Below are 18272 nucleotides of genomic sequence, written 5' to 3'. Positions count from 1 at the left end.
GTAATAACTCCTAAAATACTAATTATCCTGCAACCATATTACAGTTGTCAAAACCCGAAATGTAGCGCTACTTATTCACGTTGCTCTTTTTACAAAAAAATGCGTATCTATTGAATAACTATCCAAAACACAAGGCAGGTCGCTGATTTGTGGTCGGGTGCTCTTATGAAATACCCCCTGTGCGCTTATGATAGCTTGATTTTTCGGATCGGATGCGCTTATGACTGGTTTTTCGCTGCGCTGCCTAGTTTTTTGCTTGATGACCTGAATGATCTTAATTAAATGTTCTCATTTTACAGATCATGGATTATAGATGTTACCATTGTGGAGAAGGGTTCTCCATCTTCAAAGAAATCATAACCCACACAGTTGATAAACAGTTCGAGTGGATATGACAGAAGCTGAGACCAAACCTGGAGTGGATACAGATGAAACAGAAGATCGAGAGAGAGAGAGAGAGAGAGAGAGAGAGAGAGAGAGAGAGAGAGAGAGAGAGAGAGAGAGAGAGAGAGAGATTGAAATTAATATTTTGCAGTTTTCTATGCTTTTATTAAAACCAATGATATGAAACTAATCTTGCGTCTTCATAAAACCAAAAGGAGTAAAATTAAAACTCTAACAAACAAGTGTTTATTTCCTTTTCACAAAGTTCATGATAACCGGGACATATTATGACCAGACAAGGCTTCAATGACTGTACATACAATTTAATTACAGTTAATTAATATTAGAAAGTATAGAAAGTAAACTTATGAGAGAGAAAGAGAGAGAGATTGAAATTAATATTTTGCAGTTTTCTATGCTTTTATTAAAATCAATAATATGAAACTAATCTTGCGTCTTCATAAAACCAAAAGGAGTAAAATTAAACTCTAACAAACAAGTGTTTGTTTCCTTTTCACAAAGTTCTGAACAGTAACTTTAAAGCAGTTGCAACATCAAAGGACAAGGTGGATAAGAATCCTTAGATGTTTTTGTTTCCTGGGCAACCCTGCATCTGCTTTTGACATGACGATCTCTTCCCTGTCTGAACTTGAACTCCACGCCACAAAACTGGCACCGAAACTCTGGCATTGGTGCATGCTTCAGCCTGTGCTGAGTTAAAGCCTTCTTCGATGGGCACACTTTGGGGCATTCATCGCACGGAAAGCTCTGTGGTTTGCTGCTGCAGGAGTGCTGTGCAAGACTGGTCCTGCTCTGGTAAGTCTTCTTACAGGCAGCACAGCTGAATGGCTTCTTCTTTTCATGGCCGTTCAAGTGAGACTCCAGCGCGACTTGACTAACCAGCGCCTTTTTACAGATGAAACACTGGAAACCCTCTTCGTGAGTAGCCCTGATATGTCGCCTGAGATTTGGCAAGTGCTTGTAGGTGTTTCCACAAGCGGTACACAGGTGAGTCTTCCCCCTGTCCTTCTTCGCAGGCTTCGCAGGCTTCGCAGGCGTGCTGCTGGCTGGGGGTGGTCCTGGGTCAGCCTGGGTAGTTTCCACTTGAATCTCCTGAGATATGTCCAGGTCAATACCACTGCCGTCCATGATCCCAGAATACTCCATCTACAAACAGAACGCATCTCAAACCCTATTAGTGTTTTTGTTTTCAAATCAACATTCCTTTATATAGCTATTTTGATGAACACGTGGGGGAATTCGGGGGCTGTGATTGGATGGTCTCTTCCGATCATCAAAGCATAATGCGGCGGAAGTCGGCCATTTTACTCAATATCCAAAAGCATATTGTCGATAACAAAGACGCATGGTTCCGGTTTCTTCCACGTGTATAAAGTACACGCATACCTCGCCAGGTTTGTTTCTGTGACTAGTCGACAGACGATGCCATTTGCTTTGTGTGTGTTTTTGTTGTTGCTTACCGTACATGACATACATTACGTGTAAAATCCAGTTCTTTAACAGGCAACAAACCTTGCAATTTTCCAGAAGCTGCAATCTGAAGCGACCTATCTCTGATTCTAGCAGACGATCTCTTCAATGTTTAACACAAAATCATGGGTGAAACCTATGAAAATCAAATTGACTGAAAATTTTTTGAGGCAGGGGTCCAGGGGCCGCCCAGGCCCTGGCGGGGTACGGGGCAGGGCCCCGTTAGGGGGTCCAGGGGGGCAACGCCCCCGGCCGAAAACGAATTTTTGCATTATACATTGTGATTTTGTGGCCTTTCCTGGCAAAAAAATACACTTTTTGTCACTATCATGCAGGTCAAAAAAATACCTTCAGATTCTAATGATATGGTAAAAAGGGTAAACAAAATCAAAACAATTCACAGAAGTAATCATTTTTCTTTTGTATCTTTTCACACTTGCATCTTCCAACACAACGACACAATTGATAACAATTAACATTGACAACAGCCAATTACTAAATGAAATAGAAACTGAACAACTGAACAACTGAAATAAAAGTTCGAATATTTAATTATAAGAAGCAAACATTGCCAGACAGGCATTGAAATAAATGATGAAACAGAATGTCACACATGCAAACAGCATGATGTAGCACTGCACAAAGTAGCAACTAAGCAGTAGCATCTCTTATAGTGCAAAGTTCTCAAGGAAAAGCACTTGAGTTTCAAGCACCAAACTTATCACACACAGTTTTAGTTTCATGAACTCCAACCAGTCCCATCGCCATTTGTTGGCTAGACCAGCATCAATAAGATCTGTCCATGCGTTTTCCGTCAAAACCGGTATCTTTGTCGCAGAAATCGTGTCACCACTTCATAATGCCTGCCAAAACGCGAGAACTTTTTTTTTTATCGTGATGCAGAGCGAATCCGAAAGCGAAGAAACCTCACCTACGGGGTTAACCGCATAGCAGTTCAAAAACGCGTTCCGCTTAAAAAAATAAAAAAAAATGTTTTTTGGTTTTTTTTAATAAAAATTGCGGATTGACGGAATTTTCGTCAGACTTATTTTCAGATTGACGGATTTCAGTCAATTGACGGGCTACTTTCACCCATGCAAAATCAGCAAACTCTCCTGTCACATAGAACGTCCATTGTATAGTGCAATGTTGAAATGAAGTTACCGGTCTGAAACATTTAGTCGTTTCTTTTGAGACAATCCTTGTTCTCTTATCATCTACAGATTTACCGCAGTCTTCACCACGCGAATTCCCAACAGAAGTCAGACTTTCGAACATACAATATGTAGGCAAGCATGATACGTCATGACGTCATATGATTCCTAGCATATTGACGTAATGCTAAACATCCGGTTATCTCGAGTTTTCTCCGTAATACATGTCCGTGGGTTTTTCAATGTTCGGTTATTTCCGTGGCTTCATGCGGAAAGGGAACCGTCGTCTGCAATCAGCGACATGGACCATTCTGGCACTTGTTGCTGACAAAAACATGATTTTAACACAGAATTTAATGTCAGAATAGCTATATAAACGCCATTGTGTTTTCATCGTAGCAATAGGGTCCGATATTTAGACTCGACCAAGTATAATGCGACTCGTCTTCGACTCGTCGGCATTATACTTGTCTCGTCTAAATATCGGGCCCTATTGCTACGCTGAAAACACAATAGCTGGTAATGAAAGTGGTGTGTGTTGCTAGGATAATGAGCGTGAAATAATTGAGAGATGTCATTGAGGCTGCATTTTTGTCTAACCCTTTTTCTGTCTAGGCGCAATAGTGCAATTCTGGCTAGTTTGTCGGCAGTATTAGTAGGAAGTATAAAAAGACACAAAACATCTCCGCACTTGCTACAGTATCTCTGGTCGTACATTTGGTGAAGCAGAGAACTATAATATAATATTATTATCTATACCTTCCTGTCACTGGAAGCAGCAACACTTGAAAGCATAAGTTCCCTTGACAAACGTCATTTATGATTGGCGTCATCTATGAATGACGTCACTGTCGAGACAAGTGCCGGTATCGGCAAACCTTGTCGCGGCAAAGGGCTAAACAGAGATCTGTAGTAATAGTATCTCTGGGCTAAATAAAATAATGTGTATACGTTTTAGTAGCAACAAGGTAGCAAGAAAGTGGGAACTAAGCAGCGCAGCGGCGAAAAACCAGTCATAAGCGCATCCGATCCGAAAAATCAAGCTATCATAAGCGCACAGGGGGGTATTTCATAAGAGCACCCGACCACAAATCAGCGACCTGCCTTGTGTTTTGGATAGTTATTCAATAGATACGCATTTTTTTGTAAAAAGAGCAACGTGAATAAGTAGCGCTACATTTCGAGTTTTGACAACTGTAATATGGTTGCAGGATAATTAGTATTTTAGGAGTTATTACATTTTTTCTGCAGACACTCACCTCGTGCCCCGCTCTTCGTATCATACGCTCATCCGTTAAAAAGGGTTATTCTAAGATCACCCAGCATATCATAAGCCCACTCCTGATTGAAGGGCCTGACCGTGGCGGCCGCTGAGCAAACTCCGTTCAGCACAAATTCAACTGGAAAAGAAGTCTTTTCACTGCACGCTTGTGGATACAAACTTATGCATGGCTAGAATGATGGAAATATCAGGTGAGGCTGGAGATTATCTGATATGAGCTGCCACGGTCCGTAACCGGTTATGATAGGAGGATGCTACTACGATAACAGAGAACAGCAAACCGGCCGAGCAATCCGGCTCCTCGGCACACGTTCTCTCAGTCAGAATCACGCCACCCAGGATCATAATTATGCGTCCCTGCTGGGCGATATGCAAGGAAGAAGATTATTGCAGAGAGAGAGAGAGAGAGAGAGCATGGAGAGAGCATGGAGAGAGAGAGAGAGAGAGAGAGAGAGAGAGAGAGAGAGAATTTTCATGTGCCAAGGGAGCAAGACCACGTTACCTTGTCTGGAACATAATAAAGTTGCTTCCCTTGATTTGTAAGAACTTCTGCTCGTGTTCTGATATTATGTTGTCGGCTGCGGCACTATGATTTTCTCCCGGTACTACTATTATGTGTGTGTGTGTGTGTGTGTGTGTGTCTGTGTCGAGCCTGTGTCTGTGTGCCTCTGTGTCTGTGTCTGTGCCAGTTATCTTTTCAGTCTCCAGTTCAAGTTCCTGTTGACAAACCGGGCCGGACCGGGTACGGCCAATACTGGTATCATTTGACAAGTGACCTACTCAGTGACGGCCGTGAAGACAAATACAGAGACACACACTGTGACACTGAGACAGACAGGCTGACACACACACACACACACACACGCACATTGCCACAGTGACACGCACTCACATGCACACACAATCAGTGATACACACACACACACACACACACATAGGCCTACACACACACACCGCCACACTCGAGTCACACGTGACACACACAAACACACACTCACACACACACACAGACACACCTCAAATCCAAAGGTACACGTGCACTAACACACACTCTTTAACCGGGCGAGAGAAAACTTATATATTACAATCCTTCGATTTTCATTTTCCTAAATCGTGTGGCATTTCCTCAGTTACGCAAGCCGGCGTCTGAGATCGAGACGATGGTTGCAGTGACCCCATGAGGTCACTCTGCAATGCGGCAAGGGAAATAAATACAGGAGAGAGAAGAAAAGAAAAACACCCTCTTTTTTAAATCGGGACTGCACGGCAGACTCGGCACCGAATCAATAAATGACCCACTTGCTGCTTAAAACACAGGCGCTTGAACTTCGAAGTCACTTTGTTTCCATTTAGAATTTCTCAGTCACCAGTCCGCCATGTAATTTTGTCTGTTGTATATGAAAACAAGTTTACAAACTGAATCGAATATCAAAGTCAAAAGTATCGCTTTTTACCACGATGTTGTCCCAATTTCCACACAATGCCACACTTTCACTGTCTCCGTCTGCAAAGGTTGGTAGTACCTTGCAACGACAGCCGCTTCGGCTTGAATTTGGGACACTATTCTGGAACACTGATTACCACTTCTGCGATTCCTAGTAGGTGATGACGGTCCGGAATTAACACCAGTCGGTTTTTTATGGCCTATGGAAGAGTTGTATAATGGGTGAAGCGTACTATTATAATAGTCGGGTCAGTTTAGGAATGACGGGAACAGTGGCGTAGTGGATATGACGTTGGCCTCCTCATCGCCGGAAGGTCGTGAGTTCAAATCCCGGGCACGGCCGCCTGGTGGGTAAAGGGTGGGGATTTTTCCGATCTCCCAGGTCAACTTATGTGCAGAGCTGCTAGTGCCTTATCCCCCTTCGTGTGTACACGCAAGCACAAGACCAAGTGTGCACGGTAAAGATCCTGTGACCAATGTCAAAGGTCGGTGGGTTATAGAAACACGAAAATACCCCGCATGCTTCCCCCGAAATCGGCGCACGGTATGCGGGGTATGGTGGGGTAAAAACGGTCATAAAAATCCACTCGTGCAAAAACATGAGTGAACGTGAGAGTTTCAGCCCATGCCGAACGAAGAAGAAGAAGAAGTATATGAATTACCAGTGGAGACACGAAGTTGGTGCTACAATAATGAATGATCTCCGATTTGTGTACTTTTTAAATCAAAAAAGGTATGGTGTCAAGCGGATACTGAAAAGACGGCCTTTTTTCTTCTTTCAAAAACAGTGCAAGTCATTATTTACTGTACATCAGTCGACTCGGTGACAATGGCGTGTTTCCACTAGTAGCTCACACTGAGCAAAATATAGTCAGCTTGCCTCACTTTCAAAAAATACAACTCTTCCACATCCCATAAAACCCAGACAGAGTTATTTCCGAAACTCTTCTATTTCTTACAAGCAAATCGCTGTTGACAAATTTGAAGTGCCTGTACTTCAGTTCCAACGATCAGCCGCGCCATCCGGGAACTCCCGCCTGATGCATAAGTTAACCCAGTTCCAAAATTCGGGGGGATGACACGATAGCTGTCCCCGTCGAAGCCGGACTGAAGAAACCATGTTATTAGATTCCTCAAGTACAGCGTGTGCTGAAAAGAGGGGTTGGGTGGACGAGTGGGGGTGACGGAGTGAGGGATGTCGGAAGGGATGTGAGGGATGTGGAGATGTAAGTGAGGTACGTGGGGGTGAACTCGAATTTAGTCTTCATTTATTTGTTACAAGCCAAAATTAAAGATTGTTGTTCATCCTTCTAAGTGATGGTTGAGACTGAGGCAAACATACGGACATTCAGCTTCACTGATATCAATCACTTTTTGACTGGTCAGTCGTGATTTACCCCGAGCGGCAGATCAGTGGTGTCTGTTGGCCCAGTTACTCAGAGCCTGCTTTTTGTGACCTCCGTTATCCTTTACAAACTTGACGAAGAAACGGGCAGATGGACAGACAGGCTATCTACCCTTATCTGTCTGCCAAACACATACACACATCAGTTGACTCCCAATCACACACACACACACTGACAGACTGACACACATAGTGGTAGGTCTACATGTACCCACACGGGCCCACACAGTTACACACAGTGACGCAATAAGTGACCAACACAGACTTAGACTCAGACACTGACAGACTGACACAGACAAACACACACCCACACACACACACCCAGCCTCTCTCTCTCTCGCTCAGTCTCATTTTGCCAGTCTCTCTCTCCCTCTCGCTCAGTCTCTCTCTCTCTCTCTCTCTCTCTCTCTCTCTCCGCGGCTCAGCCTCTCTCTCGCTCTCTTTCTCAGTCTTTCTCGTCGTTTGTATCTCACAACTTAGACATATGACAGACTCTCTCTCCACACAGTTCCCCCCTCTCTCTCTCTCTCTCTCTCTCCGCTCAGTCTCTCTCTCTCTCTCTCTCTCTCTCTCTCTCAGTCTCTCCCTCTCTCTGTCTCTCACTCCCCCCCCTCTCTCTCTCTCTCCTGTCTCTCTCTTTCTCTCAATCTCTCATTCTCTCTCCCTCAGTCTCTCTTTGCATCTTGAAATGTCTTTTTGATTGTTGGACATGTCTCAGTCCCTCTCTCACGGTCTTCCCTCTCTCTCTCCCTCCCTTTCTCTCTTTCGCCCTCTGGCGGGGATATAGCTCAGTTGGTAGCGCGATGGATTTGTATTCAGTTGGCCGCTGTCAGCGCGAGTTCGATCCCAGGTTCGGCGGAAATTTATTTCACAGAGTCAACTTTGTGTGCAGACTCTCTTCGGTGTCCGAACCACTCCCCGTGTATACTACATTGGGTGTGCACGTTAAAGATCCCACGATTGACAAAAGGGTCTTTCCTGGCAAAATTGCTTAGGCACATTTAATAATTGTCTACCATACCCGTGTGACTTGGAATAAGGCCGTGAAAGGTAAATATGCGCCGACATGGCTGCAATCTACTGGCCGTATAAAATTTCATCTCACACGGCATCACTGCAGAGCGCCTAGAACTGTACCCACAGGAGCTTGTATCAAATAGTACTAGTAGTATGTCGTAGTAGTGGACTGTAAATAATGATCGACCGGCGATTTGATACAAGCTCCTGTGACTGTACCCACGGAATATGCGCGATATAAGCCTCATTGATTGATTGATTAAATTGTATTGTAATCAACTTAACTTCTATTTCTTCCTGTTATTGAGTTACCCTCAATGGGCGAGAGCCGGATGAAAAAAAGTATGTTTGCATTGTTCATTCTGCGGCACCCACGAAAAATAAAGTTCAATTCAAGTTCAGTTCAATTCAATTCAATTATCTCTCTTTATCTCTCGCCCTCTCAGTCTCAGTCCCTCTCTCACGGTCTTCCCTCTCTCTCTCCCTCCCTTTCTCTCTTTCGCCCTCTGGCGTGCGTGCGTGCGTGCGTGTGTGTGTGTGTGTGTGTCACATTGTGTGTGTGTGTGTAAGTGTAAGTGTAAGTGTGTCAGTGTGTGCAGTGTGTGTGTGTGTGACGGTGTCAGTCTCTACCTCGCCCCCCTCCCCCTCTCTGTCATAATTTTTGCCCCGAAATAACATACACTGCCGACATGCAGTGACTGACAACCTCCAGGCGCTGAGCGATGAGCAATGATGCAATGCGCCACCATGTGCTAGCCTACACCTCTCCTCATTGCCGTTAGGCAAAGTTCAAGCCTTAAAAGAAAAAAGTGAAAAATCGATTTTCCTACACACTCAGTGAGGTGTTCAGAGTCTTGTCAGCTTCTTCTCAATTCCTGTTCTTTGAGGGGAGAGGGGGGCGGGGGGGATTTTAACATGTATCATTTGAAAACTATTCCGAAATAAATATCCTATACACCCAAAACCTTGTATCAGCTTTGAGAGTTTGGACTTCCGGGTTTCGTTTTGACACTGCACCACTTTGTAATGTATTATTTTCACATTGCACCAATTTATAATGTATTATTTTAACATTTGTTGTTTGTTCATTATTTTTAATTGCGAGAGTTATTCAGTAAGTATATTTTTTTTAACGAATATTTATTGGTTGATTGATTGATTTTTTTTTATTGCAGGAGATATCGACAGATACACAACCTTCTAAAATGAAGCCAGTACTTATAATTCTTTGACATGTATCCGCGTCAGTATCAGACCGAACCTACCAATTATCAAGAGCTATTGGACCGGTATCAGCGGCACCGCGGGAGACACTGTGATAATCGTCGACCTTTTGCCTGTCAGTCGCCTGGTGGACAGGGCATCGAACTCACGGTCAGGTCAATGTCGTCTGCTCAGCGGGTCACTGACTCGAACACCCCCCACCCCCCTATACGCCATTGAGATCGTTACCAGCTCTGCCCTCAGCTCTCTCTCTCTCTCTTTCTATCCTCCCTCCGCCCCTCTCTTCTCTTTCTCTCTGTCCTCGGCCTTCATCGCTGGTTCCGAGAGTCCTTCTGCTCTTGTCCTCTGCGGTGCGACCTTCAACCTTTTCTGTTCTGTTCGTTCGCTTTATATTGTCGCGAACCTTCTCCTCGTCCTGTTCTCGTTTTATACTCTGCGTCTGTCTGTTTTTGGTCTGTCTGCCTGTCTGTTCTTCTCTCTCTCTCTCTGAGCTCGAGTCCGCAGTTGATATCTTAATTTCCATTCACACGCGCGCAAAAACACACTCACCGTGACACACACACACACCGTGACAAACACGCATACACACACTGACACGCACGCGCACGCACACCTCAATTCCAAAGGTGCATGAGCACTTACACACACTCTTTAACCATGATTACTCGCTCCCATCTCATAACACCTGCCCCCCCCCCCCCCCCACCTCTCTATCTCTCAGTCACAAACACACACGCACGCACGCACACACACACACACACTTTCTCTCCGTCTGTGTAGTTCTGTCCCTATTCAATACTCCCTCCACCCTCTTTATATCACCACATCCCTCACCCCTTTAGCTTTTCCTCTATGTGTGTCTGCATCGAGATGAACTATTGATTCCCACGTTTGCCGCTGTGCCCGGAGTACAGAACTGCAGCCACAGGATTTTATGCCGAAATCCATGCCATGTTTTTGACGTGGTGTGACTGGTACAGCACTTGTCAATTGTGGTGCACTTTTTCTGTGACTGTCCTTCACATGTTGCTTGCGGGGTGTTGCCAGAGAGTATACTCTGTGTGTGTGTGTGTGTGCGCGCGTTTGTGTGTGTGCATGTGTGTGTGTATTGTACGTGTGCTTGTTGGTACATTAAAAGTAAGATACTGAATTGTTCATGAGAAGATTACACACACACACACGCGCGCGCATTCTCTGTCTCTCTCTATTAGAGAGAGAGAGAGAGAGAGAGAGAGAGAGAGAGAGAAAGAGAGAGAAAGAGAGAGAGAGAGAGAGAGAGAGAGAGAGAGAGAAAGAAAGTCAGAGAGAGAGATGGGGGTATAGTGAGATAAACACAATGGAGCAATTATTTTAAAACTTTTAATCTGTACAAAAGGACAACACTTTGAACATTTGTCGTAAATAAATAAGTCGCATTACTGAGATTAAAACAAAAGAAGCATGCAGTTTTCAAGAAGGGAATGTTCTACACACAATCTGCGAAGGACAAAGTCAGTAGAAACATAAAACATGCAAACCCTGCATTATGTTGCCTTGAATATCATGAGAGTAAAAATCTACTCACAAGAACAGCTGAAAATCAAACAGAAGAGACGGACAGACAAAAAGACAGACGGACGGACAAACTTACTAAATTTAGAAATGTTTATGTTTGTAGATAGAACTATGCCATATTCTTTTCAATTTAAGAGAACAAAGTTTAAAAGGAAAATTGGTGACGGATTTTGATATTCATGCACATTAGAACAACCACACAAAAAAGGGAGAGAAAAAAGTAGTCGTTTTTCCCATCACAAGCTCAATACAGAAATAATACATTTTACACAGAAACAGGGAAACAAAATAAAGTAAACATTGTTCTATAAAAACACAGATCCCAGAGATCATAGGTTTGTCTTGACAGTACTGTAAGATGCAACATGTTCATTTGGTGGAAACAATGTCACTTGTATGATTTCTGTAAAAAGTACAATTTGATTGTATCTGGTGACAACATACAGCAGTATAAAAATAGTCATGACAAGAACAGTGGTTGCATGGTTGCAATACTCAAATGGAAAAATATTTGGTCTCGCTGATATATGTAATTGTGCAGCCACTGTGGCAGTGTCAGGTTTATTTGAGATGGTTAGAAATGTGGAGAGAGAGCGAGAAAGATAAACAAAAAAGGTAGACAATCAACAGTTGTCCCCCAAATGAAAGGACACCTCTGACTAAAGGACACTATTTTTGGCTCTGGTTTGATAAATTGATTAATCTGGTTTGATTCATTGATTGATTAAACCAAACTATCTATCTCGGGGTAGGACAAGTCTCAGATAGTATCTGTTAATGACTCTCCTGATGACTAAGGTGAGTAATAAAACATAAAAATATTTTTAAAAAAAAAATAAATAAAGAAAAGAACTAAAATCTTCATGCTATGCTTTACATCTAAACCCTACAAGAAAAAAAGATGAGAAAAGAAAGAAAAAGGAGTCCAGTTTGTTATGTGATGAAGTTGCTGCAGAAAGAGAAACGTGCGATATTGTGTGGTCAGACCTGTTTACCCCTAAAACATTGCATGTGTATTTTCTGGGAGCAAAATGAGGCAAATGTGTAGTTTTGTAATTGAATGTGTAGAATTTCTCGTCGACCTATCACAACAACAAGAACAATGATTTCCGCGAAGACAAGGCATGGGTAGTCCTGATGATATTTTGGCAGAAAGACTTGGTTCGGCGCATTGCTCGTCTTTTTCTTTTTGGTCGGTGGCCTTTCAGAGTCATTTTCTTCACAGTTCTCATCTTCACTTTCGTGTGCTCTGCGTTCAGCCATTGTGTTGAAACGCCCGCATGGTTTGGCAGTAACGCTTTCAGTTGTGCCCGGCATTTGCTTGGAGAAGCCTATTCGGCATTAACAAGCTACAACGCAACGCCCGTGGGCGCTTTACGCGCTGCACGCAGCAAACGACTGCTGGCCGAAAACATGGATTGGAAAATGGATCGGTCAAGGGAGATGAAGAAAATTACGGATTGTGATATGCGTGGCCGAAAATTTTTTTTTTTAAATATTGTTTGCGTAGAAAACGACAGACTTGCGTAGTTGCGTAGTATATTATTCAAATTCGTAGTTTACTACGCTCAATGTGTAGTGTAAACAGGTCTGTGTGGTTCACAATGCATAAAATTCACTAGCTTTTTTCAGGACGAGACACACCTTTAATTAGAGTCATGTGTTAAAAAAAAGGCATCTTTTAAAAAGAAAGACGTTTAAAAAAAATCCTTCCAATGAGGAGTCATGTTTTGAAAATGTCATCCTGAAATAACAGGAATCGACATTCATATGCACCACAACACTGAATACTCATCAGAGTTCATAGCAAAGTCCCGGATGAAACATGAACAATTAGGATACGCATGGAATAAAAGTGTTAGCCAACGTCCTACTTGAGTTCTGTCAATGATGTCTTGGTGGCGGAGCACAAGTACACAAATTATGCATGACACTGGCGCAGTTTTTGAGTATTTGTATATGTGGTGATTTGGGACGACTATTTTGATATGCAAATAATTTCGTTTTCACTGTGCATAGTTGAAAAAAATGACATGCGCAAAGAGAGATATAGAGGATGGGAATAAAGTTACATTGAGGAGAAAAGGCTCTTTATTTTAATGCCTTTCCCGGTTCATCTTTTCTTTCAGAACTTTCATTCTCTCCGAATCAGCTAGAATGAGCTTTTGTGCTCTTAGTACAAAACTTGCATCTCTGTTTCTCAAGCATTCAGTTTTCAGTTCACGGTATGAGGTGGTTGAAAGTGAAATAGAAATACATTGAATTAAATGATAAAGATTAATGTATGCATGGCAATGTATTACTGTGCAACATACAAATTCTTCTTCTTCTTCTTCTTCAGCGTTCCAGAATTTTCTGGTTACGTGTGAGCTCGTTTGCCCATTTGGGTTCCCCACACTATACTCTGAGAGCATAGTCAGCTCACTCCGCTTTCGTTGAGTAGGCATGCTGGGTATTTTCGTGTTTCCATAACCCACCGTACTCCGACATGGATTACAGGATCTTTTCCGTGCGCACATGGTCTTGTGCTTGCGTGTACACACGAAGGGGGTTAAGTCACTAGCAGGTCTGCACATAAGTTGACCTGGGAGATCGGAAAAATCTCCACTCTTAACCCACCAGGCGGCAGCGACCGGGTTTGAACTCACGACCTCCCGATTAGGAGGCCGACGTCTTACCACCACGCCACTGCGCCCATCACACACAAATTCAAATACAAATGACGACAATCATGCTGATTTCACAGACATTTGGTCAGCATATGATGGCGTTTAAGAACCTAAAGGTCTTACAGTCACCATGACTTCTTCATTGCAGAAAACAAAACAAATAATGAGAGCATCTGCTACAAAAAGGGCACACCACACAATGCTACATACGTAAAACTCTACACAGGCAAAGACATTTATGCAAGACATCTACCTGAGAAACGCAATCATTGAAAACATTCAGCTGTTTTAAAATGTAACAAATACACCCATCTACACCCACTTCTACATAAGACACATTCTAAAAGTATGATCAATGGATAAAAAAACCCACTAATACATTAAAAATGCTACATAAATAATATGAGAAGATGATGAAAAACTGTACAGTTTTTGAGTATAGTCTGTACAACAAAATTGGATGAAAATATGAAGGTACATCAGGTGTTGCACCAATAACATTTTCACACATAAAATGAAAATGGAGAATTTTTTTCTTTTCTTCGTGGGAAAAATAAGGTGCTAATCTTAAAGGTCCTTGTCTACATTTTTATACCAAAATCGCCATTTGACCATTAAAATGCAGAGTCTATTATCTACAAATATCAACAATACACCCCCTTTCGATCAGGAAAGACGAAGCCACTGTAGCCGTTTGAAAATTCATTGTAGTATTCCAGCGTAGTACTCATAGTAGGGTATCCTTATTTGGAAAATGCCAAGCGCAAAACTCCTCTCAAATCCCGTGCATTTCGTGCGTTTAAAAAAAAGCGTGGACAGCGCTCCAGTGTCAAACTGTTGCTGCACTTGTTTGGGCATGGCTATAAGCATAGTGACATGAATTTGATTGGTCAGTATTTTTAGGCAAACCACATGTTCTCAGCAAACAGAAAACAAAATATTGGAAGCGTGAGTCACGCTACCCAAAAATAAAATCTTTTTTTACATATATTTTTTTTTCTATAACTTTTCCCCCCATGGTTCATTCATCACCTGACATAACTTTTTAGTGAAATCTAACCATAAGATTATTAAAAAAAAGCAAAATTGTAGACGACCACCTTTAAGTACAAAGTTTAAAGGCAAGGATAAGAAATAGCTTGCAAATCACACAATTTTGAAACAAGACATGGATTAGCTTTAAGATACTGTACTTCCTTTGTATACTATACGTTATTTGCGTTTTTGACCAAAATATGACATTTTACACAGATCGAGACAGTCATTGTTCTCCGAGACCGCGATAGCGGTCGAGGTGAACAATGACTGTCGAGATCTGTGTAAAATGTCATATTTTGGTCAAAAACGCAAATAACATTTATGTATCGATCGAATTCCTTTCAGGTACGGACTTTGTTGTTGTTTTGACGATTGAACGAGCACACACACATGCAATCAAACACATTTATATAAGCTTCATATTTGGGCGTTTCAGGTTTACCGAAACTTCAAAGGAACTACAAAACACACGTCATTTACTGACTTTGTTGTTGTTTTTACGATTGAACACAATCATGCAATCAAACACATGACGTGTGTTTTGTAGTTCCTTTGAAGTTTCGGTCAACCTGAAACACCAAAATATGAAGTTTTGTAGGCCTCTGACGTCACATGGCTCAAAGAAGGGAAATCCAATGTCCAATCGATACATAATCGCATAAACCACCACTGATCTGTCAAGACTTTTTCATGATAAGAAAATCGGTCCACTCTGGCACATACTCCCGAAAAATCCACAGCATGGCTGTTTCTTGTGCAGAGTGAAGAATTGTTGTCACAAATGACACCAGTGTCAGCATGAGACACTTAATTCCGTTAACACACACACAGAGACGCATGCACGGATGCATGCGTATTGCACAGAAAACAGCCAGGTTGTGGATTTTTTGGGAGTATGTGTTCAAGTACATGGATGCTCTCATTTCGTGTGAAGGCCTGGACAGACTGGCGAAGGCTGACATGACCATTCACAGGTGAAGGAATGTTTGTTTGGTGCATGGCTGACACTCCCAGCAAAGCTAAACTTGTTGTGTCCTTCATTTAAACAGCAGTTTGAAATACAAACAAATTACGAAGAAAGGTCAAGCCCTCTCAGAGTTTCTGAGCCCTACTTGCTGAGCCTGTTAGCCAATATTATAGACAACAGACAGGGACAACATTGCACGAATCGGGTAAACCCATGCAACAGTAACCAGTGCCTTGTCAAAACTCAGCGATAAAAACAAGCGAGGAATGACACATTTCTTTCTTTCTTTATTTGGTGTTTAACGTCGTTTTCAACCACGAAGGTTATATCGCGACGGGGAAAGGGGGGAGATGGGATAGAGCCACTTGTCAATTGTTTCTTGTTCACAAAAGCACTAATCAAAAATTTGCTCCAGGGGCTTGCAACGTAGTACAATATATTACCTTACTGGGAGAATGCAAGTTTCCAGTACAAAGGACTTAACATTTCTTACATACTGCTTGACTAAAATCTGTACAAAAATTGACTATATTCTATACAAGAAACACTTAACAAGGGTAAAAGGAGAAACAGAATCCGTTAGTCGCCTCTTACGACATGCTGGGGAGCATCGGGTAAATTCTTCCCCCTAACCCGCGGGGGGTGAATGAGTTTTATACGATGGCTTCTTTTTAAGTCGTCATCCAGTATTTTTCTTCCTTACAGTGTGCATGATAGTTTCGATTATACAAGCAAACAGCACTAACCCTACAGGGCAAAAGGTATCTTGAAAAGAAAATTGCATGGGCTACTGCATTTGTTGGCTTGCGGCTCGGTTTTAAACGTACAGACAAGCAATGACTATTCAAAGAAATAAGCAAGTGCCTGTAGGGGCTGCATTCCATAATAGGAGCAGCCATCCACATAGTTTAGAAGCAGGGCAGCTATGGAAGTTAAGAACAATGTGCATCTCGACAGATTTACATTGACTGTCTCATTTCGTTGCTCGTGAGACTCTTGAGAAAATTATTTTGAAAACCGGGCTGGGTCCAGGGGATGCCTGGGCCAACTGACAGGGGTCCAGGGTTATAAGCAATCCCGCTTGAAACCAAATTTAGCAATTGGAAGGTGATTTGATGGCCCACCACGGCAGTGAGAACACACACATATACTCTGTACGTTTCTTGAATGCTTGTTTGTTTGTTTGTTTGTTTGTTTATTTGTTGCTTAACGTCCAGCCGACTACGCAGAGCCATATCAGGACGAGGAAGGGGGGGATGAAGGGGGCCACTTGTCAAGCGATTCCTGTTTACAAATGCACTAACCCATTACTTGTGTCCCAGCAGGCTTTAGTAAAACTAAATTAATACCTACTGGAAGATTACCAGTTTCCAGTATGTTAAAATAGGCTTAACCTATCTACTGCTGGACTTACATCAGAACACTAACAGATTAAACTATACATGAATCGCGAGACAAGCGGCAAGAGAAGAGATTTTTGGAAAAAATACAGGTGAATGAGCAAGAAGGCAGAAAAAAGAAAAGAATTCATGAAGAAAAAGAGAGAATGACAGGAAAGAGGAACCAAAAATCTACCTAACAGCAAACTAGAAAGCTCCTGCGGTTCCAAAAACAGGAGGGGCCTTTAATTTCATAACCGCAGTGCCCCACTGCGGGATTTCTTGAATGCATTTTGGCCAACATATTATAGCGGACGCGGAAGTAAGCTTGGACAGATTGCTCCTCGATTGTTTTATATAAGGAGCATTTTATTCCTCAGGCATAACTGTTTTTCTCTGGAAGACATTCCCTTTCTCCAAAAATCGCAGATCCGAGGACACTTCTCCAGCCTGAATAATATAATCATTACTCGAAACGTTTTGCTGCACATTGCCTTCCACAAATCTTCCAAGCCTACTTTATACTATGAAAGCAGAAATATTTAAACTGCTTTGTCCATTTTCACAGAGAACATTTCAAGCTTGAAGGTATGCGGCCGACAACAAGTTAAAACATGCACAATTCCACAATTAAAGTTAAAGTTGAGTTGGGTACAAGTGCTATGGACATTTGTTTTTGTCCTCCTCTTTCGTTTTGAAAGCAAAACTTTCAAATTCAGTAGGGAAGAAAAATATCTACTTATCATTAATAGAGACAAGATGCATGTTATGGAAGTTTAGTTTGGTTTGGTTGAAAATTCGAACGATCTGATATCGGTATCCATGCCGGAACAGATGCTTGATTTCTCAACAACAAAGAACAAATATGTCCCACCCTGGAACTCCAAACGATTTTGTGGCAATAATTAGTGTGGTATACTCTGGACACACACAACATCTATTACAAAACAAAACCAACGTTATCTAGAATGTGATAATTTGTACAAAAATCATCCGTTTCTGTTCAATAACCAGAAAAAACAGGCATGACATTTATACAACTATCACTCTAAGATCCACTTAGCATACGGTAAAACAAAAACCATCAACACACATACTTTGGTGATGAACACACAACGCCACAGCAGACTGTTTTAACTTGAGTTCCAACAACATCTAAACTTTTTTCCGCACCGAGTACACATTATGAGCGACGAATAAATACCTGTGATAAATATACACAACAATGATTAACTTCAGTGAGGATCAAAGACATTGAATCTGG

Source organism: Littorina saxatilis, linkage group LG3, assembly GCF_037325665.1.
Source record: "Littorina saxatilis isolate snail1 linkage group LG3, US_GU_Lsax_2.0, whole genome shotgun sequence".
NCBI classification, from domain to species: domain Eukaryota; kingdom Metazoa; phylum Mollusca; class Gastropoda; order Littorinimorpha; family Littorinidae; genus Littorina; species Littorina saxatilis.
The sequence above is the reverse complement of the archived record's forward strand: the minus strand, read 5'-3'. Positions refer to the sequence as shown.